Source organism: Agelaius phoeniceus, chromosome 15 (assembly GCF_051311805.1).
Source record: "Agelaius phoeniceus isolate bAgePho1 chromosome 15, bAgePho1.hap1, whole genome shotgun sequence".
Classification (NCBI taxonomy): Eukaryota; Metazoa; Chordata; class Aves; order Passeriformes; family Icteridae; genus Agelaius; species Agelaius phoeniceus.
This window is the reverse complement of record NC_135279.1, coordinates 19,663,353-19,689,097: the sequence shown is the minus strand read 5'-3', so window position 1 is coordinate 19,689,097 and position 25,745 is coordinate 19,663,353. Positions and strand designations below refer to the sequence as shown.

At 58.6% G+C, this 25,745-nt stretch overlaps 4 protein-coding genes and 2 pseudogenes across 5 annotated transcripts in view; 5 read left to right on the top strand and 1 right to left on the bottom strand.

The window, feature by feature from the left end:
- The window catches only part of LOC129126570 (uncharacterized), a 246,689-nt gene that overhangs the window by 101,267 nt on the left and 119,677 nt on the right, over positions 1-25,745 (top strand). The window contains exons 1-2 of one of the 2 annotated variants that reach the window (XR_013184357.1): positions 21,141-21,260; positions 21,918-21,983. The exons of the other annotated variant lie outside the window; for it this stretch is intronic. The gene's annotated coding sequence lies outside the window, so the exon portion shown is untranslated. Of the gene's footprint in view, positions 1-21,140; positions 21,261-21,917; positions 21,984-25,745 lie in introns of those variants that run through there. 2 annotated transcript variants of the gene reach the window in all.
- Positions 1-25,745, bottom strand: part of LOC129126568 (uncharacterized) — a 250,177-nt gene that overhangs the window by 137,350 nt on the left and 87,082 nt on the right. The gene's annotated exons all lie outside the window — the stretch shown is intronic.
- The window catches only part of LOC143695314 (uncharacterized), a 193,055-nt gene that overhangs the window by 101,432 nt on the left and 65,878 nt on the right, over positions 1-25,745 (top strand). The gene's annotated exons all lie outside the window — the stretch shown is intronic.
- LOC143695311 (uncharacterized) overlaps positions 1-25,745 on the top strand; it is a 33,463-nt pseudogene that overhangs the window by 381 nt on the left and 7,337 nt on the right.
- On the top strand, positions 4,416-20,405 carry LOC143695312 (serine/threonine-protein kinase pim-1-like; annotated as a pseudogene).
- LOC143695253 (uncharacterized) overlaps positions 21,224-25,745 on the top strand; it is a 101,926-nt gene continuing 97,404 nt past the window's right edge. Inside the window, exons 1-2 of the mRNA XM_077186310.1 lie at positions 21,224-21,260; positions 21,918-21,983. The gene's annotated coding sequence lies outside the window, so the exon portion shown is untranslated. The remainder of the gene's footprint in view (positions 21,261-21,917; positions 21,984-25,745) is intronic.

Below are 25,745 nucleotides of genomic sequence, written 5' to 3'. Positions count from 1 at the left end.
TGCGTCCCCAGAGACGGCCTGGGGGGATCTCGTTGCCCTTGCCTGTGGCACGGAGGCAAATCTCATGCTGTCCTTGTCCTTCCTCGCCCAGAGCAGGAGCTGAGCATGGAGAGCAGGGAGGACAAATGCCCGCGGCAGAACCTGGTGGCAGAGGCCGTTTTGAGCGGCTCCACGGCGCAGGAAGCCAACGGGGAGGAAAAGGCCCGGAGATGCCTCACGAGGAGGGGCTGCAAACGCAGATGGCGGGGATGTGAGGGGGAAAGAGCCAGCCTGGGCCGGGAAGGCGGCCGGAGATGGAGGCAGAGCTCGGAGCTGGTGCTCCATGAGCAGCTCCATGATGGGGAGAAGCCCCACACATGCGTGGAGTGTGGGAAGAGCTTCAGGTGGAACTCGGAGCTGATCAGGCACCAGAGGATCCACACTGGGGAACGGCCCTACGAGTGTGGGGAGTGTGGGAAGAGCTTCAGCTGGAGCTCCAACCTGATCAGGCACCAGAGGACCCACACTGGGGAGAGGCCCTATGAGTGCTCCAAGTGTGGGAAGAGGTTTCAGACCAGCTCTGATCTTCTCCTGCACTATCAGAGTCACACAGAGGAGAGGCCCTTCCAATGCCCCGACTGTGGGAAGGGATTCCAGCGCAACTCTGACCTTGTGAAGCACCGGCGCATCCACACAGGGGAGAGGCCCTACGAGTGTGATAAATGCAGGAAGAGGTTTCAGACCAGCTCCGCTCTCCTCCGGCACTATCGGATTCACACAGAGGAGAGGCCCTTCCAATGCCCCGACTGTGGGAAGGGATTCCAGCGTAACTCCAACCTCGTCACCCACCGGCGCATCCACACAGGGGAGAGGCCCTACGAGTGTCCCCAGTGTGGGAAGAGCTTCTCCAGGAGCTCTCACTTGACCCGACACCAACGGAGGCACTGGTAAGGGAAGCCCTGCGAGTGCCCCGAGTGCGGGAAGAGCTTCGTGCGCTGCTGCAGCTCCATCCCCCACTGGAGGAGGCACTTTGGGCACAGCCCTGGTCACTCACATTCCCTGTGATCCATGTTGGGGACACACCTGGCTGCTTCTCCTTTGGTTTGGCCTGAATTTTTTTCTCTTTTCCATGTGTTTCCACTCCAAAAGCCACGAGGGATGAATCTGTCACCTCAAAACCACTGAAAATAACTGAATTTTAACCCAAAAAGGCTCAATCCTACCTCAAATTCCTTGTTCCCTCCTCAAAAAACCTCAATCCCATGCTAAACTCTCCATTCCACAGCCACCAGGGTGAGATGGGGTTAGAAGGGGACTGGGAGAAGTGGGATCCCAGTTTGGAGCAATGGGATGGGGATTGTGTGGGCCTGGGTTTGTGGGTTGTATTTGATAGCAAATAAAACTTTCAGAGTTACTGATTTCTGTCCTGTTCATTTTCTGTCAGTTCTGTTTGCAGAGTGCCACCTTCTCAGCTGATTCAATTCCTATAAAAATCCCATTTTTTAAATCATCTAGCCTCTAACAATTAAAAAACCAATATCCAAATAAAACCACGCACCCCCAATAAACCTTTTAAAAATAATTTTAATTGTTTTGGAGTACTTAAGGATGTTATTAAAGTTTAATTGTTTGGTTGAAATGTCTGAGAAATTATAGTGGTGTTTGGTTTTGTGTTTAGTATATTTGTAATATGAATTGTTTTACTAAGGTGTGTTAGATCGCTTGGTAGTTTCTTTAGATATTTTTTATCTAAAGTACATTAGTCATAGAGTTAAAATTTTCAAAAGGTATTTCTTGATATATAATTTGTTTATTTATATACATTGGTAATATTATAGTAATAGTTATTGTTGGTTTGAGTTGAATCATTGTTGGCGTATTGTAAAGAAGAGTTGAGATTTTTATATTTTATTTTTATTATAATTTATTTAATTTCAATTATTACTTCTTTGTTTATAATTTTATTGCAATTTGTTGAGGGGATAGGAAGGAAGTTCAAGGGCAGGAACATTTTTTCCTGGCTGGGAACTGGAATTCCAGACCCAGGGAGTGTGTGCAGGACCCCCCAGACTGGGATCAAATATGGGCTGGGATCAAATATGGACTGGGATCACATGGATGGGGATCCTGTGGATCAGAACCCTCCAGACCAGGATAGCCTGGAGTGGGATCAAATATGGACTGGGACTGTATGGACTGGGATCCCAGGGACTGGGACCATATGGATCAGGACCACACAGACTGGGATCAAATACGGGCTGGGACTGTTTCTGAAAGTAACTTTGTTATAAGTTTTTATTTCTGTTTTTAATTAAGCTCAGTGAAATGGCTGCTTGTGTTAAACTGCCTGCTTGGATGGGATAACATCCAATGCACACGGGATGAAGACACCTGTACAGATCTGCCAACTATCAGCACTCCCCGTCTGAAGGCAGAGTGCACCAAGGCCCAAAACCTGGAGGTGATAAAGAGAATGGACTAAAACCACAGCCAAGAAACACACATGCTCTGAAAAGGCAGACCCAGGAAGGGGCCATGTAAAATCATTCCTGGAATATGTAAAGTAGTTGATGGATATGCATGAGGCTCTATGAATATGCACCAGGCTGATGTAAGGGGAAAGGTATTTCAGGGCGATGCAGATTCCTTGGTTGTGGTTTTAGTCCATTTTTATCACCTCCAGTTTTTGGGCTTTGGTCCATTCTGACTCTGTGAAATTTAGGTTGTGGGATTTTTAGTATGTTGTGGATGGAAGCAAAATGGAGGGCACAGTGTTTTGTCCTGGGTTTCTTCTTCATGCTTCTTCCTTCTTCTTCATGAGTTTGGGTGGCTTTTTGTAATTGGGCTGAAATTCCACATTGCAGGCTCTTTGGGATCAGTTATTAGTTTAAAAGGGAAAATAATCTAGGTGTCAGTTCCTAATTGGATAGTTTAGTCTTAAAAGACCTTGGAACAAGAGATTGTGGGCCATTTTGTGCCTTCTAATGAAAAGCTGCTGAACTCCCAGTAATGAGGCTGTTTTACCGATAAGAAATAATAAACACTTGAGTCTGAACATGAATTACTGTCTCAAGTGCCTTCAATCCAGAGCCAGTGAAAGCAACAACTGGTACCCCACAGCTTGAGGTAGTGCCAAGGCAGAACTTGTTCATGCTCTTTTCCCCTGGTGATTTTCTACTGCCGTCCAGACTCTGATAGCAAAGCCGTGCTGGTGACAAAAGATTGACCTTGGCATCCTGGGGCACTTTCTGGGTGGGTGTTTGAATCTGCTTTTCCAGGCCTCGGGCTGAGCAGGGTGAGGCCGAGGCCTGGGCCCCTCCAGGCGGCGCCGGGAGCGCCCGGGGCAGCGGCGAGGGGCGGCCCTGAGGGGCGGCACAGGGGGCATTTCCCCCGAGCGGGCGGGCGGGCGGGCGGCGGGGAAAGGCGCCCTGGGCACAAGGGCAGGCACAAGGGCCCCGGCTCTCTGCAGTGCGGGCGGCCCAGCGCCAATCGCTGCTCCCGGAGCCGCTGCCAGGGCCGGGTCTCCTCCCCGCTGCTGACCCTGCACCTGCAGCGCTGCCTCCGCCTCTGCCGGGCTCCCCGGCATGGACGGCAAGGACGTGGACACGCTGCAGCAGGGGCCCAGCAGGGACACCCAGATGGTGCCAGGGCTGCAGCTCCTCTCCTGCAAGGAAAGGCTGACACAGCTCGGCTTCTTCAGCCTGGGAAAGAGACCCAGCCTTGATCCAGCTGCGGCCTTCCAGTACCTGAGGGCAACACACAAGAAAGCTGGACAGGGACTTTGTACGAGGGCAGGCAAGGACAGGACAAGGGAGCATGGATCCAAATGGAGAGAGATTAGGTTTAGGTAAGGGATTCAGAAAAAAGGCTCTCCTGGAACAGGTTGCCCAGAGAAGGTGGGCATGTCCCGTCCCTGACAGTGTTCAAGGCCAGGCTGCATGGAGCTCTAGACAAGCCGGTCCAGTGCAAGGGGTCCCCAGCCACAGCAGGGGGGTTGCAGCCATGGGATTTTCCAGATCCCTTCCAAGCCAAACCATGCCACGACTCCATGATTCTGGGATACTTCCCCTCCTCATCCTCTGGCAGAAAAAGAAACTTGGCCCCAAGTTCCACCCTGCAGACCATGTCTTTTGGCAGCCTGCAACTGTGTCAACAGAGGATGAAAAGAGATGACATTACTGACACGATTTCCCTTTTCTACTTGAAAAGTAAATGCTCTGCTCCTGTCCACTCTGGCAAAATTGTCACAAGAGGCAATTGTTCCCCATGAAATGCTTGGGCTCATGCAAAGAAGAAAGAAGCCAGAAGCCAACAGTCTTCGTTATTGCTACGTTGTTTTCTTTGGTTACTTCTCTAATAGGAATGACTTTGGGGTGTGATTTGTTTGTTTCTCTCTTTCGTTCCTTGGGGCGCGTGGAGGCTCCTCCGTTGGGTTCATGGGGGCAACGGAGGAACGGCCGCGATCTCTGGCGGCTCCGCAGCAGCAGCAGCAGCAGCAGCGCTTCTCTCGATCGGTTTTCTGCTCGACTTCCCACTCGCTCGACATCCCCTTCTCCCTCTCACACTCACGCTACTCCCGTTCTGTCCCGTGCCGTCCGTGTTCCGCCTCTCCCAGCCCGGCTGATGCCACGTCCCTCAAGGCGCCCCTCGGCGGGGCCGCCCCGTGCCCGCCCCTGCCCGGCCCGCCGTGGTTCCGCCTCGGCCGGGCTCTCTCCGTCCTGGCTGTGGCGCCGCTGGAAGAGCCGCTCGCTCTGGTGCTGGCGGAGCAGTGCGGGCTTTTGGCTGCGCCTGGCGCGGGCTCTGGCCCAACCCGGCCGAGGCCCCGGCCCCGAACGAAGCCCCTGCTGCGGTTCCGCCCGCAGCCGCCCCGCTGCCGCCCGGCTCCCGCCCCGTGGCCGACAGCGTGGCCGGCAGCTGCCCCGCTCCGAGCTCCGCCGCTCGCCAGCTCGGCCGCCGGCCCCGAGCTGCCGCAGCCCGGGGCGGCTCGGCAAGCAGCAGCGCGCCGGGCGGGCGGGTGCCCCGGGCAGAAGAGCGGCAGCGCGGTGCCGCCTGCACGGGCGGAGAGGCCTCCCCTGGAGCAGCTCTAGCGGCAGGGCCCGCTGCTGGGCAGCGGCGGCTGCGGCAGCGTTTACTCCGGTCCCCGCCTCACCGACGGCGCCCCGGGAAGAGACGGGGCCGGCTCAGAGGGTGGCGGCGGACGGCGGGCGACGAGCTCAGCCCGCTTCTGGCCTTGGCTCGCAGGCAGCCATCAAGCGAGTGTCCCGGGAGCGCATCTCGGAGTGGGCGCGGCTGGGGAGTGAGCGGGGCCAGCGGGAGGAGCCGGCGGGGCGTGCCGGGCGGGGCTGAGGCGAGGCCCGGCAGGGCGGCAGCCGGAACGCTGCGAGGGCAGCGAGCGTGGAGTGAGCGGGGGCCGCGCAGCGCCCCAGGCCGGGCCATGGCGAGCCGTGGCGGGGCCGGGCAGGGGCTGTCCAAGGCACGGCACAGCATCGGCTCCGCTGACGGCATCGCGGTCCCCCCGCAGCGCAAGGGCGCCCTTGTGCCCCTGGAGCTGGCGCTGCTGTGGATGGTGTCGCAGCCTGGCTTCCACGGCGTCGTGCAGCTCCTGGACTGGTTCGAGGTGCCCGAGGGCTTCGCGCTGCTCATGGAGCGTCCGCAGCGCTGTCAGCACCTCTGGTACTTCCTGCACGAGCGGCGGTTCCTGACGGAGCCTGTGGCGCGGGGGCTGTTCCGCCAGGTGCTGGAGGCCATGGGGCACTGCAGCAGCCGCGGCATCCTGCACCCCCACATCAAGGCCGAGAACGTCCTCGTCAACCTGGCCACGGGCGAGGTGAAGCTCATCGACTTTGGCTGCGGCACGATCCTCCAGGACATGTTCTACACCTGGATGTCAGGTGAGCCCAAAGCCGGGGCCCAGCTGGGCAGCCTTGGCTGGCAGAGGGGGAAGAGGGAGGGAAGGAAGGAGGGAAGGAAGGAGGGGGAATCCATCTTCAGCCAGCTGCAGCCAAGTTGCTTTTTGGCAGGGCAGGGCCTGGCTGTTGTGGAACGGGAGCTGGCTGGGAGGGAGGGAGCAGCATGGGCCTGATGAGCTGCGCCCGTGTCCCATAGGAACGCTGGAGTACAGCCCACCGGAGTGGATCCTCTTTGGCTGCTACCATGGCCAGCCAGCCACCATCTGGTCCCTGGGCATCCTGCTCTATGAGCTGCTCTGAGGGCACCTTCCTTTCCACAGCAACGAGGACATTGTCTGGGGCCAGCTCTTCTTCCTACCCCGGGTGTCTCAAGGTGGGGATGAGCCTTCAAGGCACGAGGGGAAGAACGGGGTTGGGAGGGGCGGCTGGCACATAAGCATCCTGCTCTTGCAGCTGGTGAGGAGGTGCATCTCCTGGGCTTAGCTGGAGGAGGTGGCACCTGTGCCTCTGTGCTGGTGTCCTCTGCAAGAGAGGATCGATAGGAAGCTTTTGGCTGCAGCTCTGAGCACTCCTGGTGTGGCCTGGGCGCTGTGGAATGTGGGAGAGCATGGACAGGAGCCTTGTCCCGCTGAGTGGCGGTTTCTGGTTTCTCTCCGCAGAGTGCCAGCCCCTCATCAGGTGGTGTTTATGCATGGAGCCCACAGACAGGCCAGCACTGGAGGACCTTTTTGAGCATTCTTGGCTGCAGGAGCCCTGCCTGGCCCAGGAGACAGCAGAGATGCCTCCCTGTGCACAGGAGGATCCAGGAGCCCAGCAAGCAGCAGCGGCACGCGTCTCGTGGCGCTGGAAGAAAACCCCGGAGCGTTTCCCTGCGGCCGCGGCGCGGAGGAGAGAGTGCAGCCGAGGAGATGCTGCTTCCGCTGGTCCCCACGAGCTGTGGAGGGAGCGGCTCCGTGCTGCCCGTCCCATTGGAGAAGTGGTGGCAGTGGGGTGAAGGTGCCACGGACTGGGACAGGGGAAACATCCCCCTGCAGCTCAATGGCATCGTGATGTCCCCGCAAGCCGAGGCACACCTGGCGTGTTCTTCTGGAGCATGACGTGGAGCTGGGAACACCATCCTGGAGCTGGCCACTGGCGGGGCAGAGCCGATTGGCTTTGGCTGCGGCCCCTGCCTGGAGGACACGCTCTGCGCCCTGATGGAATCAAGATGAGTCCCCAGCCGGCGCAGGGGCGGGGGGATGCTGGTGCTCCCAGGCACGGCAGGGCTCGGCCTGGCCACGCGCCGGAGGTTCCCCGCTTGGCGGCGCTGGGGAATATTAATTTTCCCTCCGGCCACCGAGCTGCTTTTTGGCAGGACAGGGGATGGATGTTGTGGAAGGGGAGCTGGCTCCTGGCCTTGCTGACAGCTTCTGCCAGCCAGCCTGGCACGGGCTGAGGCGGGGGCAGCCAGCCTGACAAAAGCATCCATCCATGTGGATGGGGGCGGCAGAGGGGGACGGGTTCCCAAGCCGTGCCCCAGCTGGTCTGCTCTGCACGCCCTTGAGGAAGGGGTGCGTTTATGGGCGGGAGAGGTGGGGATTTTTCCCACCCGTGGACAGGTTTAATTCTCACATGGAGTGGTCAGACCCTCCTCAGGCCCATGAAACGGTGACAGGCTTTGTGCTTTTTCTTGTTTCCAGGTCTTGTTTTGAATTGACTTTCGTGCAATTGTTCTTTGTTTTTCCCAGGAGGATTACACCTGGTGCCCGGACCGGACGGGGAAGCGCCTGCAGCGTCCGTGGAGCGCGTCCAGTGCCAGCGCTGCCCCAGGGGCCACGGTCTGCAGGGACAGCCCCTTCCAGAAGGACGAGGACCTGGTTTGGGATCGGCTCCTCTCCTGGCAGCAGCTCTCCAGAGGTGGGCACCCGGCTCCACAGCTCGTCTGGCAGAAGGGCTCCGGGCAGGCGGCAGCGGGCACACGGGCATCCCGCTCTTGCAGCTGCTGGGGAGGTTGCTGTGCCGGGATTAAGCAGAGGAGGTGGAACGTGGCCTGCCCCGCTGCCCTTCTCTAAAAACAGAGAATGGGTCGGGAGGTTTGGGCTCTGAGCACAGCCAGCAGCCTGGCCCGGGCACAGGCCATGGCGGGACAGGGGGACAGGAGCCTGCTGCCACTGACCATGGCTCTCTGGTTTCTCTCCGCAGGCTGCCAGCACCTCATGCCATGGGAACGGCACCGCTCGGCCTGCCAGGCTGGGAGGGCTGGAGGGCGGCCGGTGTTCATTTGCTGTCAAAAATAAATTGGCTTTTTTGGTCATTGTCATCATCGGAGCGTTTCTTTCCTCCTTTTTCAAGCTCTTGGCCTCCCTTCCTCCAGGGTAATCTTTTTTCTCCGTCCTCAACCGCTTGATGGCATTTGGCAGGGGGGGTTAAGCAACGTGAAAAATTCAACAACAGCTCCTGTTGCCAACTGCAGCAGCCCCTTCAAGAGCCCTGAGCTTCCACCAAGGTCAGTGTGTGCCTTGCAAAAGGAAGTGCTTTGCAGTGATGGGGTTGTTGCCCTGCTGCAAAAGCTGGGAGGAACTCAGAAATGGAAAAATGTCAATTTGGCTCAACCACCGCCCAGGATCTTCATCTTTTCCCTCTTCTCCATGATAGGCAGGCAGGGCTGGACTCCAGCAAGGTTCAAGTTCTTGGTGCTCTCTGGCATCAAAGGGATCAAGGAAACTCTTGTACGCAGGGACTACAACAGGGCTACTTGTCAGAACCCAGGAAATTCCTCTGGCTGCCCTGGAGGACTCGAGCCCCTGCCCAGGGCGCTCAGAGACCCTGGCACAGAGCCCAAGACCCCTGTGCCTTTGATTTAGCCCTTGGAAAGAACAAGCTTATATGAAGAATTGCAAGCCATGACAGTTTCAGTAGAATGACAGTGAATTTAGTGAAAAATAGATTTTTGGGGTTTCTAGAATGGGGGGTTCAGGGGGCAAGATGGAGGAATCTGGGTGTACCCAGCCCTTCTCCTTCTTCTTGGCCTCCATCTTCTGCTGTGATGGTGGCAGTTTTAGATTGGTTTAGAGTAGAAGCTCACTGTCTAACATATGTGATAGGTATTGGAAAGTAATTGTAAATATCGTACAGGTACTTTTTAGGATAAAAAGGTAACACCACCCTGGGGCAGGCAGAGTGCCTTAGACTGTCTTGCTGAGCGGACCTTGGCAGGACAGGAAAAAGAATTTTATAGATAAGATACAAGAAACAACCTTGAGAGCCAGAAATGAAGAGCTCTGACTCCTTCTTTGAGCGCCGGGCTGGGAAAAGAGACTTTGGAACTTATCTCGGGCTCACTCTGACCAGCTAGAGACCCCGAGAGCATGAGTCCGTAAGACGAAATCTTGAAGGATTGGCTCCAAAACATAAATATCCTTGTTGGTTGTGTCTTCTTGACCAAGAAATCCTTCAAAGCTCTTGTAACTACAAGTCTTGTGGCCCTGTGAGCCATGCGGTGCAGATGTGAGCCAAACTCACCCTTCCTGTCTATGGAGAAGAGAAGAAAAGCAATGGCATCATCTGAAAAACTCAGAGGTCTGCTCTCTAGCTCCTTCCAAACTCCTTCAAATCGCCCAAAGTGCGATTTAGCTACAAATAGGTGTCAAGGACTCTTAGTGCTGGCTCTTGGACTCCAGAGCAGCTGCTTTAGAATCTTTCACAGAACCCTGTGCAGTTCTGTGGTGCCAGAAATGGATCATTTGAAGAAACTTTCCCAACTGACTTGCATGGAGGTTTGTTTGAAGGGTATTTGAGGAGAAAGGCTCCCAGCAGAGCTCTGGGCTTTGGCCTAGCTGTGTCCCCTGCTGATTGTGAAGTGTGTCATCAGCTGCAGGACTTTCTGGGCTAAAACTATCATCAAGTCACTGGGACTTGCTCTTTTTGGCCTCTGAAAGCTGGAGCCACTTTCGGGGCAAATTTGGAGACCTCATCTCTGGGAGGATGGAGCAGCTAGGATTTTCCCAGTTGCTGGGAATGGTTCTCCAGGCGCTGGGTGTAAAACGGGGCTGCACAGCAAGTGCGGATCTGCAAGATGATAAACAATTGTCTTGGTTTGAAAAGAGAGGTGTCTGCTAAGGAAGGCAGAAGCCTTCTCTGAAATGGAAAATGTCAATCCCCTCCCTTCAAATGATTCTCATTTAGAAATTCAAATGCTCTCGGGGAAAGATATGGGGATAGGACTGAGCCCGCAGAGCCGGGCAGCGTTTGCTGATGCTCTGAGCCCTTCCTAAAGATCCTGTGCGGGCTGTCTCAGACACCTGGGGCCAGGGATTCCTTCCAAGCTGGGCCACTTTGGCTGGGCCGGGGGCGGCCCTGGGGCAGAAGGCAGTGTGTGCAAGGGCCCTGGGTGGCATGCTGCAGCACGGTCACCGTGCCATGGAACGGAAGCCGGTGTCCAAGGCCCCTTTGTGACACGTGGGAAATAGAAGCTTGCCCGGCTGCTGGCAACACGCAACGGGGCACAACGGGACAGAGCGGTGCCGTGAGGAGCCCCCGCACAGCGCACTCGCTCCCGTCTGACCCGGAGCTTCTCCGCGGCGCTGTTCCTGCAGCTGAGCTCGAGGCCAGAGCACAGCACTCGCTGACCCGTGGCCTTCCTGAGGCTTCTATTCTGCAGCTGCCCTCAAGGGCAGAGCGTGGGCCTTGGTGCCCCGGAGCTTTCCCAAGGCATCTCTCCTGCAAGTAGCTCCGGGCACAGCCATGGAGCAGAGAGCCCCGAGAGTGCCCAAGCTGGCCTGGGTGGAGGAGGAGGAGGAGGAGGAAGAAGAAGGCCCTGGAGCTGCCCCAGCACAGGAGACAGAAGAGGTGGTTCCGTTCCATCCAGCGCAGGAGGGTGAGTGGCAGAGCTGGGCTGCAGGGCTGGAGCCTGTGCAAATTGGCGCCATGCCATGCCATGCCATGCCATGCCATGCCATGCCATGCCATGCCATGCTATCCCCTGGGGAAATGCCCATGGACAGGAAGGAAGAGGGGCCGGGCAGACACCCCGCAGTGGCCGTGCTCCATCCCCTGGGGCATCCCGGGGCTCTCCCTGCCTGGGCAGCGCAGGGCTGGGCTCTGTTCTCCGGCCTCTCCCGCAGCCCCTCAGCTCTGGCTGCGCTCGCTCTTTGCCAGATGCAGCCCTGGAGCGCACACAAGAGCAGGGATCCAGCCGTGGCCGCTTCCGCAGAACAGCGCAGGTACCTGCAGCCACCCCCACCTGGGCTGGGCCTGCTGTCCCTGCTCAGCCCAGCACTGTGTGTGCAGCACTCCATGCAACATCCCCAGCCTCTTGCCCTTCTCCTACAGCTCGTCTGCGACTTTATGCGGAGCTTTGGGCAGGAAGAGACCAGCACCATGGGCACTGGGCTCAGAGCTCACTCAGAGCTCCTCAGTCATGAGACCAGTGCCGCCCTGCTGGATTTGCTCCTGGAGAAGGCTGTTGCCAGGCCAGAACAAGTGAGCAGCCTGGGGCCAGGCTTCAATTCCCCCATGAGTCCCGTGGCTTCCCCAGCCACGCCTGCTGGTCCCTGGGAGCCTTTGAGGCCATGGCAGTGTGCTGGCAAGGGAAGCACTTCTCTGGGGACCCTGGGGACATGGCTCCCTCTGGCAGCTTTCCAAGTCTCCCCGTGCCTTCTCCAGGTGCCCGCCATGGTGAGGTCCATTCACCGATGCCTCCTGGCCAATGATTCTGCCCAGCACAGGCTGGACAAGGCCCTGCTGAATCTCACCAGAGCACACCCGGGTGAGGCAGTGGTGACGCTCCTGCGTGTGGCCCCGTCCTGTGACAGGTATGGGGCCCACCTGCCCAGAGGGCTCAGGCCTCCCCAGCCCATCACCCTGTACCGCCTGGCCCAGGTGTCTGAGCAACAGAGAGTTCCAGGGCCCTCTGGCTGCTGCCTTTCCCAGCCCTGGCACGTCAGCCCCCGAGCCTGCTGCCATGCTCCCTTGCCGCCCCTCAGGGGCCTGTCCCCACAGGGCTGGGCTGCCTGGCTGCTGCTGGCCAGGCCCAGTGGGCAGAGGAAGAGCCGGCGGTCAGCCCGGGCCCCTAGGGATGCCCAGGCCACGGTGCTGTGTCTGAGACCCCCCTGAGACAGAGCTCTAACCCCGCAGAGCTGCCATCTCCATGTGGAAGACCATCATGTGCTCGTCCAGGACTGCGGAGCCAGTGCTGCTGATCCTCCTGGATGTGCTGGGCAGCTGGCCAGAGCGCAGCACGTGCACCTCCGATGGGGACAAAACAGGTGTCTTTGGCCTGGCTGTGAGTTTCTGCAAGTGGCCTTTGCTGGCCCCAAGGCCGCCTCTCCAGCAGCTCTCCATCCTCCTTCCCCCACTGCATCTCCCTGCCTCAGGCGCTGGCCTGAAACCTGGCCCAGGGGCAGCCTCAGGCCCACCAGGCCCCGTGCTCCCCCTGCCAAGGTCTCTGCGGGCCTCTCCCTGCCCTGCTCGGGCCCTGCCCCAGGGACACCTGGGCACTGAGCGCTGTCTTGGGGGGCCTTTGTCCCTTGCAGGCAACCGTGGTGATGTGGAAGATTCTCCAGGAGCCCCATGTGCCACGTGTAGTGACGTCGTATTTCCCCCAGCTATTTGTGCATCTGCTCTTCCAAGTGTTCTTCAGCACAGAAGAGATGCCAGAGGAGGTCGATGCCTTCTGGAAGGAATGCCTGCAAGAGCACGGCCTTGCCACCAGCCCCAACAGGTGCTCCATGCCAGTCCTCCTGTCCCTGCCACGTGGCCTGCCAAGGAGCCAGTGCTGCCAGGGTGACCTGGCCTTTGCTGTGCACACAGGTTTGCAGTGCAGAGCCTGAAGTCCCTGCTCTGCCGAAAGCAGTACAAGGAGGTGGTGGTGTCAGTGGAACGCAAGTGTGGCTGGGACACGCTGCTCTGTGCTGACACCCGCCACTATGCCGTGGGTCTGCTGGCCAGGTGAGACTCCCCTTCTCCCCATTGCTCCCAGCATTTGTGCCCTGTGCCCGGGCTGTCCCACACAGTCCCCGTGGCCCTGGGACACAGGGCCTTGTCACCGAGGGATGGCCAAGCAGACTGGAAAAGGCTGGGAGGGGAGAGAGCACAGGAGGAGACACCTCCTAAAGGGCCCAGGTCCCCTTGCAGGACGGTGGTGAAAGACCAGCAGGCTCTGCCAGCCTGTCCTTGGAGAGATTTGCTCAGGTTCCTGGTCCCTTTTTTGCCCTCCTAGGGAGATGCGCCATGCTTGTCTTGGGTTGGGTTCCAGTATTGCACTCCACCTCCTCTGGCTGCTCAGCACACAGGAGCCACACTGGGATCTGCCCGCCCTGGCGTTCCTTGTGGAGGTGAGCCGGGTGTGCAGCGCTGCCTGGCTGAGCTGCCTCCCAGCTCTCTGCCCTCTGGGAGCTGCAGCCGCCTGGGACGGTGCCCACGCCCTGTGCTGCTGCTGCTGCTGCTGCTGCTGCTGCTGCTGCTGCTGCTGCCTGGGCCCAGCCCTGTGTGGCTCCAGGCTCCTGCCGGCTGGCTCCCCCATCACTGGCCTGTGCCTTTCAGCTCCTCCAGTGCCTGGATGCCAGTGAATGTGGTGCCAGTGTTGTGAAGGTCTCTTCAAGGTACCTGCAGAGCGAGTGCAGGGAGAGGCGTCGCCTGGCGCTCAGGGCCCTGCTGGAGCTCATTGATGATCCCTCAATGGTGAGAAGGGGGCGGTGGCTGAAGCTGCGCTGGGAACGCAGTCACTTGGCCTGGCCTGGGCTTGGGGCGCTGGGGCAGCTGCTCCCAGCTCTCCTGCCTCCCGCTTCAGCTGCCCGCGTGCTTCGGGACAGGCCTTTGGCCTCTGGGCCCTGCGGCAGCAGGATGGCCTTTCACAGACTTGTGTTCCGCACAGGCCCAAAGAATGTGGAGCCTGACCCAAAGCCTCATGGACCTACTGTGCGACAATGATGCAGAGATAGCTGGCATGACCCTCATCACACTCAGCATTCTATTCCTGCACAAATCACATATTCTGATGTCAACCCCCATTGCCCTGCAGCTGGCTGAGGCGCTCCTGCCACTCTTTGACCACGTAAGGCTCTGTGCCCCCAGCCACAGCCGCTGGCTGCTGCCTGGAAACTGTGTGCCCTGAGCATTTCCAGCCCTGTGCCCAGGGGGTCCTGCAGGAGCCAATGCTGAGGTAGTTTTTCTTTTTTTTTCCTACAGGATAATAGCCAGGTCCAGCTGCTCTCCATCAAACTCTTCCGAGACATGGAGTATTTGGAAGAGAGAGAAAACCCTTTGGAAAGCCCTGTGCAACAGAGCTTGCTTGCACTCTTCTTCCACTGCCATGATGAGAATCAGCGTGTGGCAGAGGTGAGGACTCGTGGGCTGCTGCTGTCCCCCTGGCAGGGGGCTCGGCTGCCTCCTGCCCTGTGCCTGCTGGATCGCAGCCTCCTGCAGGCCATGGCACGGGGATGCGGGTGCCGTGGCCTGGGCTGTGGGGCCATCTCCGCGTCCCTGCTGCTCTCCAGGCTTCTCGGGAAGCGCTGCTTTGTGCGCTCAAGTTGATGAAGAGGAGGGATCTCAAGAAGCTGGTGAAGGAGCAGAAACTGTGCAAGTTCAGCGAGTGCCTGGTAAGGAGGGCCTGCAAGGCCCAGCCTCAGGCTGGAGAAGGCCCCTGAGGGCGGCGCTCAGTGTGCGGGCCGGGCAGCTGTGCCCCTGCCCGCTGCGGCAGCCAGAGGCCGCACGGGCTCCTCTCCAGGCTCCCGAGGGCCCGAGCCGGGTGCCCGTGGAGCCCCGGCCCGGCGGGGCTGCGGGGCGGCACCGCGGCTCCCCAGGCCGCAGCCGGCCCGCTGCCCCCTCCCCTCGGGAGCCCTTGGCCGGCGGCTGCTGGCCGCGCCTCAGGGCTGTGCGGGCAGGGGAGGCCGGGGCTGGGCGCAGGCAGCGCCCGGCCCAGGGGCTGAGCCCGCGCCAAGCCTTCCCTCCTGCCGCTCTCTGCAGCTGGCAGAGGACAGGAGCCGAGCGGCCGAGCACCTGCGCCGGGCCCTGCGCTACCTGCAGAGCCCACAGGAGCCCCTGCGAGAGGCGGCCAACAGCTTCATGGGTGAGCCACGAGCCCGCGCCCCCTCCCCGGCCCGGCCCGCCGCAGCTCGGCCCCGGCCCCGCCTGCTGCCCCGGCAGCGCCAGCCGGGCCCGGCGCCGTGGAGCCCCGCCTGGGCTGGGCATTGCTGCTGCCGCCCTCTGGCAGCCGTGCCCTGGGGCGGCAGCGTGCGCCAAGGGCCGGGCTGAGCCCTGCCGGGCCAGCAGCCCGTGTGGCCACAGCGCCGGCAGCGCCGCTGGCAGGGAGCTGTGCCGCTGCCGCCGTGACAGGCTCTGTGTTCACAGGCATGGCCGGGCGGCGCCTGAGGGGGCAGCAGCGAGAGCTGCAGCTGATCTGCACTGGTGAGTGAGGGCAGCGGGCTGGCAGCGGGGGCTGCCGGGGGGGAGCTGCAAGCCCTGCCCCGGCTGCGGAGGGCTCTGCTCCCATGGCCAGAGCACACGGAGCTTTCAGGGCCACGGGGGCCATTGGTGGCCCGCAGCTTCGGCCTGATCGCCTTGCTCCCTGCTCCCTCCTGGCCATGGCAAGAGCCGCCTGGCATGGCCCTTGCTGGGGGCTCTCCTCGGCTTCCCCCACATCCGGCTCTGACGTGGCTCTGTTGCTCTCTCTTGCAGCCCTTGAAGACAAAACAAATGACATCAGCCTCGCCGTCGGAAGCCTGGCAATTCAAACGCTCTGCATCCTCAAGTCAGGAGAGCGGGCTCCCATCTCCAGCTTCCAGTGGCTCCGAAATCACCTGCGCAGGGCATGGAAGACACAGCCTCGTCTCTCATGGCTCGGCTGCCTGCCCTGCTGCAGCTCTGTGGAGAGCTGATCCCAGAAGCTCTTTTTGCTGGGGCCACCTGAGTCAGGAGGAATTTTCTTTTACTTCAAGAATGTTCTTTTCTTTTTTTTTTTTTTTCCCTTTACCATGTAAATATAGACTGTGTTCTAATACACAGACTGCCAGGATCTTTCTTGTGCTGCCCAGGGTGCGCAGGACCTAGGGGCAGAGGGGATGAAGGGTGCTTGTGCTCAGCCAGCTGCCCAGGCGTGCAGCGGGCAAGGGGAAATGGCCAGAAGGCCCTTGGCCTTTGGTGGTTCTGCTGAAGCCTTTGTGCTGCCCACAGAGCGGCTGGGCAGGGGCCGGAGCTGCGGGGATCCCTGCCAGAGCGCTGCCTGGAGATGGCCACAAGCCCTGTGCCAGGCAGGAAGCGTCATCCGTGCCCTCCTGCCCGTCTGCTGCTGGCTGCCTTGCTGAGGGCTCCCAGGTGCCTCTGGCTGGGGCTGCTCTGGAGCTGCTGTGGGGCTGCGGCGCTGCTGCCGGGCAGCTTGGCCGCGCTGGGGCAGGGCCTGAGGGGCTGGGGCGCTGGCAAGCCCTGAGCAATGGGGCTGTCAGAGGCCACAAGCAGCCCCCTGGCAGCCGCCTTCTTCCTGCCAGAGCTGACTTGCCAGGCGGATCCTCGGCACTCTGGAACTAACAGCATCAGTGTTGTTGGAAACCCAAATGCAGGGAAGTCTCAGACCTTTGGTCTTGTCAGCAAAGCTTAGAATTAAACACAGGATTTGATCGGACACCTTGGAAAGGGCTTCCAAACTTAGGTGCTAGAAGGGAGAATGCGGATTTCTAGTTCATAGCAGAAACGCGGGGAGGAAAGTATAAGTGGAGGAAAGTTTAGTGTTTTAGAATTCAAGATCTAGAGAAAATCAAAGTAGTTCCAATGGTAAACAAGAAGTTTAGGATGCAGTGCTGGAGGTTTGTGTGTCATAACACGATTGGCTAAGGAAGCTTACAGCTTACACTGTGGCATGAGTGTCTCATGTCTCGCGACCCCTCCTCGAGACCCCTCTTAGGACCCATCCGCACCCCCCAGGTCCCCCCACAGTGCCCCAGGACCCCTCCCCAGACCCCCCCAAACCCCCGGACCCCTCCCCAAAGCCCCCCCTGACCCCCCCCGGACCCTCCCCCGCCGCCCCTGATCCCCTCTCAGGCCCCTCCCGCTCCTGTCCCGAGCCCGGGGGGTCCCGGCGGCGGCGGGGAAGGGGGCGCCGCTTCCGGCTCGCCTCTGATTGGCTGGGGAGGTGCGGGGAAGGCGGGCGTTGCTGAGAAGAGCCGTACCGTTATTGCTCAGCTTGGGGACGGGCAGCCCGTGATTGGTTGGTTCACAGCGGGGCGCGTCGCTATTGGCTGGGAGCTCTTGTAGCGGAGGCGGGAGATTGTGAGGGGAGAGCGTAACTGAGGTGGGGCCGGGGGGAAACTGGGGGGGTTTGGGGCGGGTCTGAGGGGAAGTTGGGGATTTTTGGGGGCATTGACGGGAAACACGGGGGAGTGCGGTGGGTTTGAGGGGAATGAGGGGGTCTGAGGAGGCTTTGGTGGGACTGAGGGGCCTATAGGGAGCTTTGGGGGAAGCTTGAGAGGATCTGGAGCGTTCTCAGGTGGGTTTAGGGGGAACTGAGGGAAATTCAGAGTGTCTGGGGATTTTGAGAGGAACTGGAGGATTGTGAGTGGATCTGGGGGGTTTTGAGGTGGTTCTTGAGAAACTTGGGAGAGTCTGAGGGGATTTCTTAGGGTTTTGGGGGGAGGGGATTGAGGGGTCTGAGGGGGATTTGGGACAGTCTGATGGATTGGGGGGGGTCTCAGGTAGGTCTGGGTTGAATTTTGGGGAGAACTGGGGGGGTTTGAGGGTCCTGGGGACGTTTGCGGAGTCCTGGGGTTGGTTTCGGGGGTCCTGGGGAGGGTTTGGGCGTTCAGAGTGGTCCTGGGCCAAGCTTGGAGGGCTCTGGGGGCTTTGGCGTTCCTGGAGGGGTCCTGGGGGAGATTTGGGGGTCCTGGGGCCTCCCAGGCCAACCCTGAACCGGGGTCTGGGGGTTTCGGGGGGAGGGGGCACTGCAGGGGTTCCCTCCCCCGGTTTTTGGGGGGTCTCCCATGGTGCCCCCTCCCCAAAAAGCTCCCAGGGCCCCCTGCAGTGGCTCCTGTTCCACCGGCCGGTGGCCCCTGATCCAGGACGGCCCCACTGAGTCTGGGGGGGTTTGTGGGGATTTTGGGGTTTTGAGAGGGTTTTTGGGGATTTGGGGGATTTTGTTGGGAGTTTGGGGGGAATTATTGGGGTTTTTGGGGAGAATTATTGGGTTTTGAGATGGGTACGTGATTTTGGGGGTTTTGTTGATTTGGGGAGGTTTTGGATTTTTGGGGTTTTTTTGGGGTGGTGGGGTTTTTTGGGGGGAATTTATTGAAAATTTTTTAAATTTTGGAGAGTTCCACTGGGATTTTTGGAAATTCTCTGGGGTTTTTTAGGGTTTCCTTGCAATTTTTGGAGATTTTGTAGGGTTTTAGTGGAATTTTAGGGGGGCTTTGGGGCATTCCCTGGGTGTGGGGAAGGGCTGAGAGGCACCAAAATCTCCTTAAAAGCCCCAAAAGTCCCAATAAAACCCACAAAATCCTTTGAAATCTCTCAAAATCCCATTAGAACACCCTAGAATCCCAATAAAAGCCCACAAAATCCTTTGAAATCCCAATAACCCCAAAAATCCTGATTAAAGTCTGCAAATCCTCCAAAGATCTCCCCAAAACCATCAAAAGTCCCACAAAATATCCCCCAAGACCCAAAGAAATCCTGGCAACACCCAAACCCCCCCAAATCCCACCAAAAATCCCAAATCCCCAATTAATCCCTCTGAATGCCACCACAATTCCAATAAAATGCCCCAAAATCTCCTAATAATCCCAATAAAACCCCAGGAATTTCTGAGAATCCCAAAAAATCCCAACAAAATCCCAGTAAAACCCCCAAAATTCAAAAAGAGCCACAAGCAATTTCAATAAACCCCCAACCACCCCCAGAAAACTCCCCCTCAAAATGCCAAGAAAATCCCCCAAAATCCAAACCCCCCAAAATCCACAAAACCAGCCACTCCCAGTCAATCCCAGTATGGTTCCAGTTGCTCTCAATGAGATCCCAGTGTAACCCAGTGTGGACTCAGCTGCTCTCACTGGGATCCCAGTGTGATCCCAGTTGCTCCCAGCATAATTCCAGCTGTTCCCAGTTCCTCCCATGATGATCCCAGTTGCCCCAAGAATAGTCCCAGTCCCTCCCAGCAGGGTCCCAGTCGTGCCCAGTTGCCTCCAGGGTAGATTCAGTTTCCCCCAGCATCGTCCCAGTTGCTCCCAGCATGATCCCAGCTGTTCCCAGTGTGGTTCCAGTGCCCACAGGATGGTTAGAGACACTCCCAGTATGTTTCAGTTACCTCAGAATGATCCCAGTCTTGCCCAGTTCCTCCCAGTTTCCTCTGGCATCATCCCAGTTTCCATCTGTTGCTCAAAGGGTGGCCCCAGTTGCTCCCAGGATGATCCCAGTTGCCCCAGTTGTAGTCTCAGTCCTCTCAGCATGGTTCCAGAACCTTCCAGCCGATCCCAGTTGCTCCCAGTGGGTCACATTTTCCTCCCAACATGGGCCCAGTAGCTCCCAGTAAGCCCCAGTCAGGTTCCATTCACACCCAGTATAATCCCAGTATGAGTGTAGCCACTCCCAGTATGATCCCAGTCCCTTGCAGTCTAATCCCAGTTGCTCCCAGTCACTCCCAGTCTGATGCCAGTGCCCCCAGTGTGATCCCAGTTGCTCCCAGCATGGGCCCAGCTGTTCCCAGTGTGCTTCCATCACTCCCCTATGGTTACAGACACTCCCAGGATGGTCCCAGTTGGACCCAGTTGCCCCTGCTCTAGTCCCAGTCCCTCCCCAGATGATCCCAGTCCCTCCCAGCATGGTCCCACTCACTCCCAGTTGCCCCCAGCATGGTCCCAGTTGTTCCCAGTGTGGTTCCAGTCCCCCCAGGATGGTTCCAGACACTCCCAGTATATCCCAGTTGCCCCCAGCATGTCTGCAGTCATTTCCAGGCACTGCCAGTGGCCCCAGTAAGGTGTCAGTTCTCCCAGTATGATCCCCCAGTCATGCCCAGTAGATCCCAGTTGCCTCCAGCATGCATCCAGTCCTTCCCAGTTGCTCCAGTTTGCTTGCAGCATCATCCCAGTTTCCCTCAGCTGCTCCCAGTAGCCCAAAGTGTGATCCCAGTCGCTCCCTTTCAACCCCAATATGATCCCAGTAAGCTCCAGTTTGATCCCAGTCACATGCCAGCCCTCACAGTGGGGTCCCAGTATAATCCCAGTTGCTTCCAGTCTCTCCCAGTATGGTCCCAGCTGCCTCCAGCGTGGTTCCAGTTTCTCCCTAGATCAGCCCAGTCAGTCCCAGTATGATGCCATTTGCTGCCAGCGTGCTCCCAGTTGCTCCCAGTCAGGCCCAGTCTGGGGGATGATGTGCAGGGTGTGCTCCCAGTCCCTCTCAGATCCTCCCAGTATTAGTCCAGTCCCTCCCAGTATGATCCAGAGATGAGCCCAGTGTGCTCCCAGTCCCTGCCAGTATGAACCAGTTGTGCTCCACATGGTCCCAGTTGCTCTCTTTCACCCTCACTTTTGTTCCAGTCACCCCCAGTATCCCCCAGTGTAGCCCAGTTCCCTCCAGCATCTTTCCAGTTCCTTCCAGTATGATCCCATTTGCTCCCAAGCACTCCCAGTCAGCCTCAGTGTAGTGGCACTCACTGCCAGAATGATCCCAGTCAGCTCCAGCATGATCCCAGTTCATCCCAGTATAAGCCCAGCAGTTTCCAGTCACCCCCAGCGTGCAGCCAGTCACTCCCAGTTGCTCCTGGCATGATCCCAGTTGTTCACAGCTGTCCCCAGTCACCCTCAGCATAATCCCAGTCACCCTCTGTACGATCCGAGTGCAGCCCAGTCCCTGGCAGTGCTGCCACTGCTGGGATCCCCCAGGCCTGTGTGCGTTCCCCCCTGGCGGATGTGCCGAGAGGAGCCCCAAGGGCTGGCAGGGGCCAGGCAGGGTCCCCAGCAAGGCCCAGTTTGGATGTGCAGCCCCCAGTTTGCCCAGTTTGCCTCTCCTTTGGCCCGGGCCGGGTTCCCCCCGCCCGCAGCGGCTGGGAGCAGCCGAGAGCCCCGCGCTGCCCATGCCGACCTGGCCCGGCTCCATGGCCGCTGCTGCCACGGGCTGCGAGGGCTGCGGGAACGGGGCACCGAGGGTGTGGCTGCTGCTGGGGGAGGAGGAGGAGGGAGGGAAGGGCAGGGATGGAGGGGGAGGAGGAGGCGGGGTTAGGGGGGAGGAGGAGGAGAAGGAATGGAAGGGGAAAGATAGAAGATGAGAAGGAGGTGGGGAAAACAGAGAGGAGCGGGAGGAAGAGGAAGAGGAGGGACAAAGGTGGATCAAGGCTGAGCTGCGGGAACCACGCGGTCTCGAGCCCTGCCTGAATTCGCAGCCCCCACCTGTGGGATCATCGCCCCCCCCATGGCTCCGGTGAGCGGGGAGGGGGAGCCCGGCCCGGATATCCCGGGGGGTCCCTGGGTTGGGTTTTTGGGGGGATGTTTGGAGAATGAAGAAGTCCAAGGCTGAGCGGAAAAGGCCCCTCGGGGGGACATCGGGGGGTGGCGGTGGCGGCTGCCGGCAGAGGCAGCCTGGAGGAGCAGAGGCCTGTGTGCCCCAGGAGGCCAAAGTGGGGAGGCCAGAGAGGGGGGAGTGCCGCCATTGGCGGGAGCCTCAAGAGCCTGGAGAGGGGCAGGGGGGACTCCTTGGAGCCGCTGCAGCGCAGAGCAGAGAATGAGGGGAGAAGGGAGCCCGGGAGCCCAAACAGCCCCGGCATCCCGAAATGGGGAGAGCCAAGAGAGGGGAGCTTTTGGCATTGCTGTCACTGCCAGCAGCCTGGGCAGGGCGGGCACCCAGGAGAAGGGGGACCCCCAATCCAAGTTTGACCCCAGCAGCTGGGACAGGGGGGAACCCCCGAACACCAGAGGGGAGGGACCAGGGATGGGGAACTCCTGGAAGGCTTTTTCAGGGCTGAATCTTGGTGTTTGGGAGGGTTTTCTGGAGCCCACATGGCCAGTGACTTGTAGAGATGGACTTGGGTGGGGGGAACTTCAAACTCCAGGTGCTCATCCCTTGTTTTCTCCAAACCAGGATTTCCCATTGCCAACCCCTGTGAGGCTGTGAGGAAGAGGAAGATGCCCCGGGACACTGAGGCAGGTGAGGAGGAAGTCAGTGCCCCTTTCCCCTCTGTGCTGCTCCATCTCCCAGCCCAGCAGGGCCCCCAGCGGCAGCACAGCCCTGGGGGGATCTCGTTGCCCTTGCCTGTGGCACGGAGGCAAATCCCATGCTGTCCTTGTCCTTCCTCGCCCAGAGCAGGAGCTGAGCATGGAGAGCAGGGAGGACAAATGCCCGCGGCAGAACCTGGTGGCAGAGGCCGTTTTGAGCGGCTCCACGGTGCAGGAAGCCAACGGGGAGGAAAAGGCCCGGAGATGCCACACGAGGAGGGGCTGCAAACGCAGATGGCGGGGATGTGAGGGGGAAAGAGGCAGCCTGGGCCGGGAAGGCGGCCGGAGATGGAGGCAGAGCTCGGAGCTGGTGCTCCATGAGCAGCTCCATGATGGGGAGAAGCCCCACACGTGCGTGGAGTGTGGGAAGAGCTTCAGGTGGAACTGCCGCCTGATCGTGCACGAGAGGATCCACACTGGGGAATGGCCCTACGAGTGTGGGCAGTGTGGGGAGAGCTTCAGAGAGAGCTCCAACCTGATCAAGCACCAGAGGACCCACACGGGGGAGAGGCCCTATGAGTGTTCCAAGTGTGGGAAGAGGTTTCAGACCAGGTCCCATCTTCTCCAGCACTATCAGAGTCACACAGAGGAGAGGCCCTTCCAATGCCCCGACTGTGGGAAGGGATTCAAGTACAACTCCGATGTTGTCAAGCACTGGTGCATCCACACAGGGGAGAGGCCCTACGAGTGTGATAAATGCAGGAAGAGGTTTCAGTCCAGCTCCAATCTCCTCCTGCACTATCGGAGTCACACAGAGGAGAGGCCCTTCCGCTGCCCAGACTGCGGGAAGGGATTCCAGCGCAACTCCACCCTCGTCAGGCACCGGCGCATCCACACAGGGGAGAGGCCCTACGAGTGTCCCCAGTGTGGGAAGAGCTTCTCCAGGAGCTCTCACTTGACCCGACACCAACGGAGGCACTGGTAAGGGAAGCCCTGCGAGTGCCCCGAGTGCGGGAAGAGCTTCGTGCGCTGCTGCAGCTCCATCCCCCACTGGAGGAGGCACTTTGGGCACAGCCCTGGTCACTCACATTCCCTGTGATCCATGTTGGGAACACACCTGCCTGCTTGTCCTTTTGTTTGGCATTTTTTTCTGATTCATCTTCATCCCTTAAAAACAGCCAAAACAGTGTTTAAAGAAAAAAATTGATCAAAGATGTCTAAAGTCCCACAATTTCAGAGTTTTTTTATGGGAAATTGATGGTTTGGAGAGAATATTCTGGAGGATTTTTGTAGTCTGGGGGGGGGATTTTGTGCAGTGTTCTCCATCTCTTTGCACTCCAAAAGCCAAGAGGGTCACCTCAAAACAACTGAATCCCACTGAAAACAACTGAATTTTAATTCATACAGGCTCAATCCCACATCAAAATGCCTTGTTCCCACCCTAAAAAACTCAGTCCCACGCCAGACTCACTCCATTCCACAGCTGCCAGAGTGAGATGGGGTGTGAAGGAGATTGGGAGAAGTGCAATCCCAATTTGGAGTGATGGGATTGGGATTGTGTGGGGCTGGGTGGGTCGGATGTATTTGATAGCAAATAAAACTTTCAGAGTTAGTGATTTCTGTCCCATTCATTTTTAGTCCATTGCAGTTCTGTTTGCAGAGTGCCACCTTCTCAGCTGATTGTGTTTGTGTCCTCCTTTCTCTCCTGCCTCTCTTTGCCTGCTCTGTTTCTCTCTCAGTGTCTCCCTTGAGCCAGGGCAGCTGCCACCAAAGACCCTGCCCTGATTTAATTCCCAGTGCAGGAGCTACAACGTCCATGGGTGAAGTTCTGAAGGCTGGCAGTGAAATGTCACTGTAGGATCCACTTGGCTTTCGGCCCCTTCTTAGGAGCTTTGCCTTCAAGGGCAGGAACATCTTTTCCTGGCTGGGAACTGGAATTCCAGGTCCTTGGAGTGTGTGCCATGCAGGACCATACAGACTGGGATCATATGGACTGGGATCCCACAGACTGGGACTGCACCGATTGGGACCATGTGGACTGGCATCATGTAGACTGGGATTGTATGGCTTGGGATTGTACAGACTGGGATCATGTGGACTGGGATTTCACAGGCTGGGACCGTGGGGATTAGGAGCCGAGACTGGGATCATACAAACTGGACCATATGGACCGGGATGGCTGCACCGGATCAATGTGAACCGAGGGGGTCCCGCCCTGCCCAGGGGTCCCTCCCCATCCTGCCCGGGGGCGCAGCCAAAGCTCCCCGGAACGAATGCAGAGATCCAGGAGGGATCCAGTGCCAGTCCCATTTCCAATCCCATTTCCAGTCCTGTTCCTGCTCCTGGTGCTGGTCCCAGAGTGATCCTGGTGCTGATCCTGGTTCCGGTGCCTGCCTCAGTCTCCATCTCAGTCCCGGAGCACTCCTGGGGCTGATTCTGGTTCTCGTGTTGATCTTGATACTGGAGCGGTGCCAGTCCCAGTCCCAGTCTTGGTACCAGAGCGGTGCCAGTCCCAGTCTCAGTCCCAGTCTCGGTCCTGGAGCAGTGCCATTCTCGGTGCCGGTGCTGGTGCTGGTTTCAGTGCTGGTCTCAGTCTTGGTCCCAGAGTGGTTCTGGACCCAGTGCTGCTACTGGTGCTGGTCTTGGTCCTGGAGTGCTCCCAGTGCCAATCTCAGTCTCAGTCCCAGTCCCAGAGTGCTGCCACTCTCGGTGCTGGTTCCGGTGACGGTCTCGGTCTCAGTCCTGGAGGGCTCCCGGTCTCGGTCCTGGTCCCGGTCCCAGAGCAGTCCCGGTGCGGGTGCCGGGTTCCAGTCTCGGTCCTGATCCCAGTCCTGGAGCGCTGCCGGTGCCAGTCCCAGTTCCAAAGCGCTCCTGGTGCCGGTCCCAGTGTCAGGCTTGGTCCCAGTCTTGGACCCAGTGCCAGTTCTGGTGCAGGTTCTGGTCTGGGTCTCGGTCCTAGTCCCGGTGCCGGTCCTGTGGCGCTGCCAATCTCAGTTCCAGTGTCGGTCCCAGTCTTGTGGCTGGTGCTGGTTCTGCTGCTGGGTTTGCTCTTGGTCCTGGAGAATTTAGGTCCATTTGGATGATTTTAGGCCAAACTGGACAGGTTTAGGGTGGGTTTCAGATCCCTTGCAGTGATTTCAAGCCTTTTAGGGTGGATCTTAGGCCCCTTTGCAGATTTTAGGCCAAATCTGTTGGGTTTGAGGGTGGATTTTAGATCCCTTTGAATGATTTAAGCCCATTTGGGTGGGGTTTGGGCCTGTTTGGGTGATTTTAGGATAAACTGGGCAGTTTTAGAGTGGATTTTAGATGCCTTTGGCTGATTTTAGGCCCATATGGGTGGATTTTAGGCCTCTTTGGGTAATTTTACCTTTTAACGGTGATTTTAGGGCCCTTTGTACTATAGATGGCTAATGAGATGATTGGCTCCTGCAATTAAGGGATGGATACTGTGTGAATATTAAGAGAAGCTTTATTGATGTGTCATTATGTTATTGCAGTCTGTTGTTTATGTGTCCTCTGCTCTCCCCACAGTCCCTTTCCCCCCCGTTGTTACCATCAGACAGCCTGAGCCATCCAGGACAGGTAGAAAGAAGGCGAGAACAAAAACTTGTTCCTAGGGGAGGGGGCGTGGCATGACAGCACCTGACCCTCCAATCAAGCTGCAGGAAAGCAGACTCCACCAATAAACAGCAAAGAAGAGTTGACTGACAGACTGTGGGAGGGGCCAGGGTTGGCTGATGCAATCCCGGGGTAT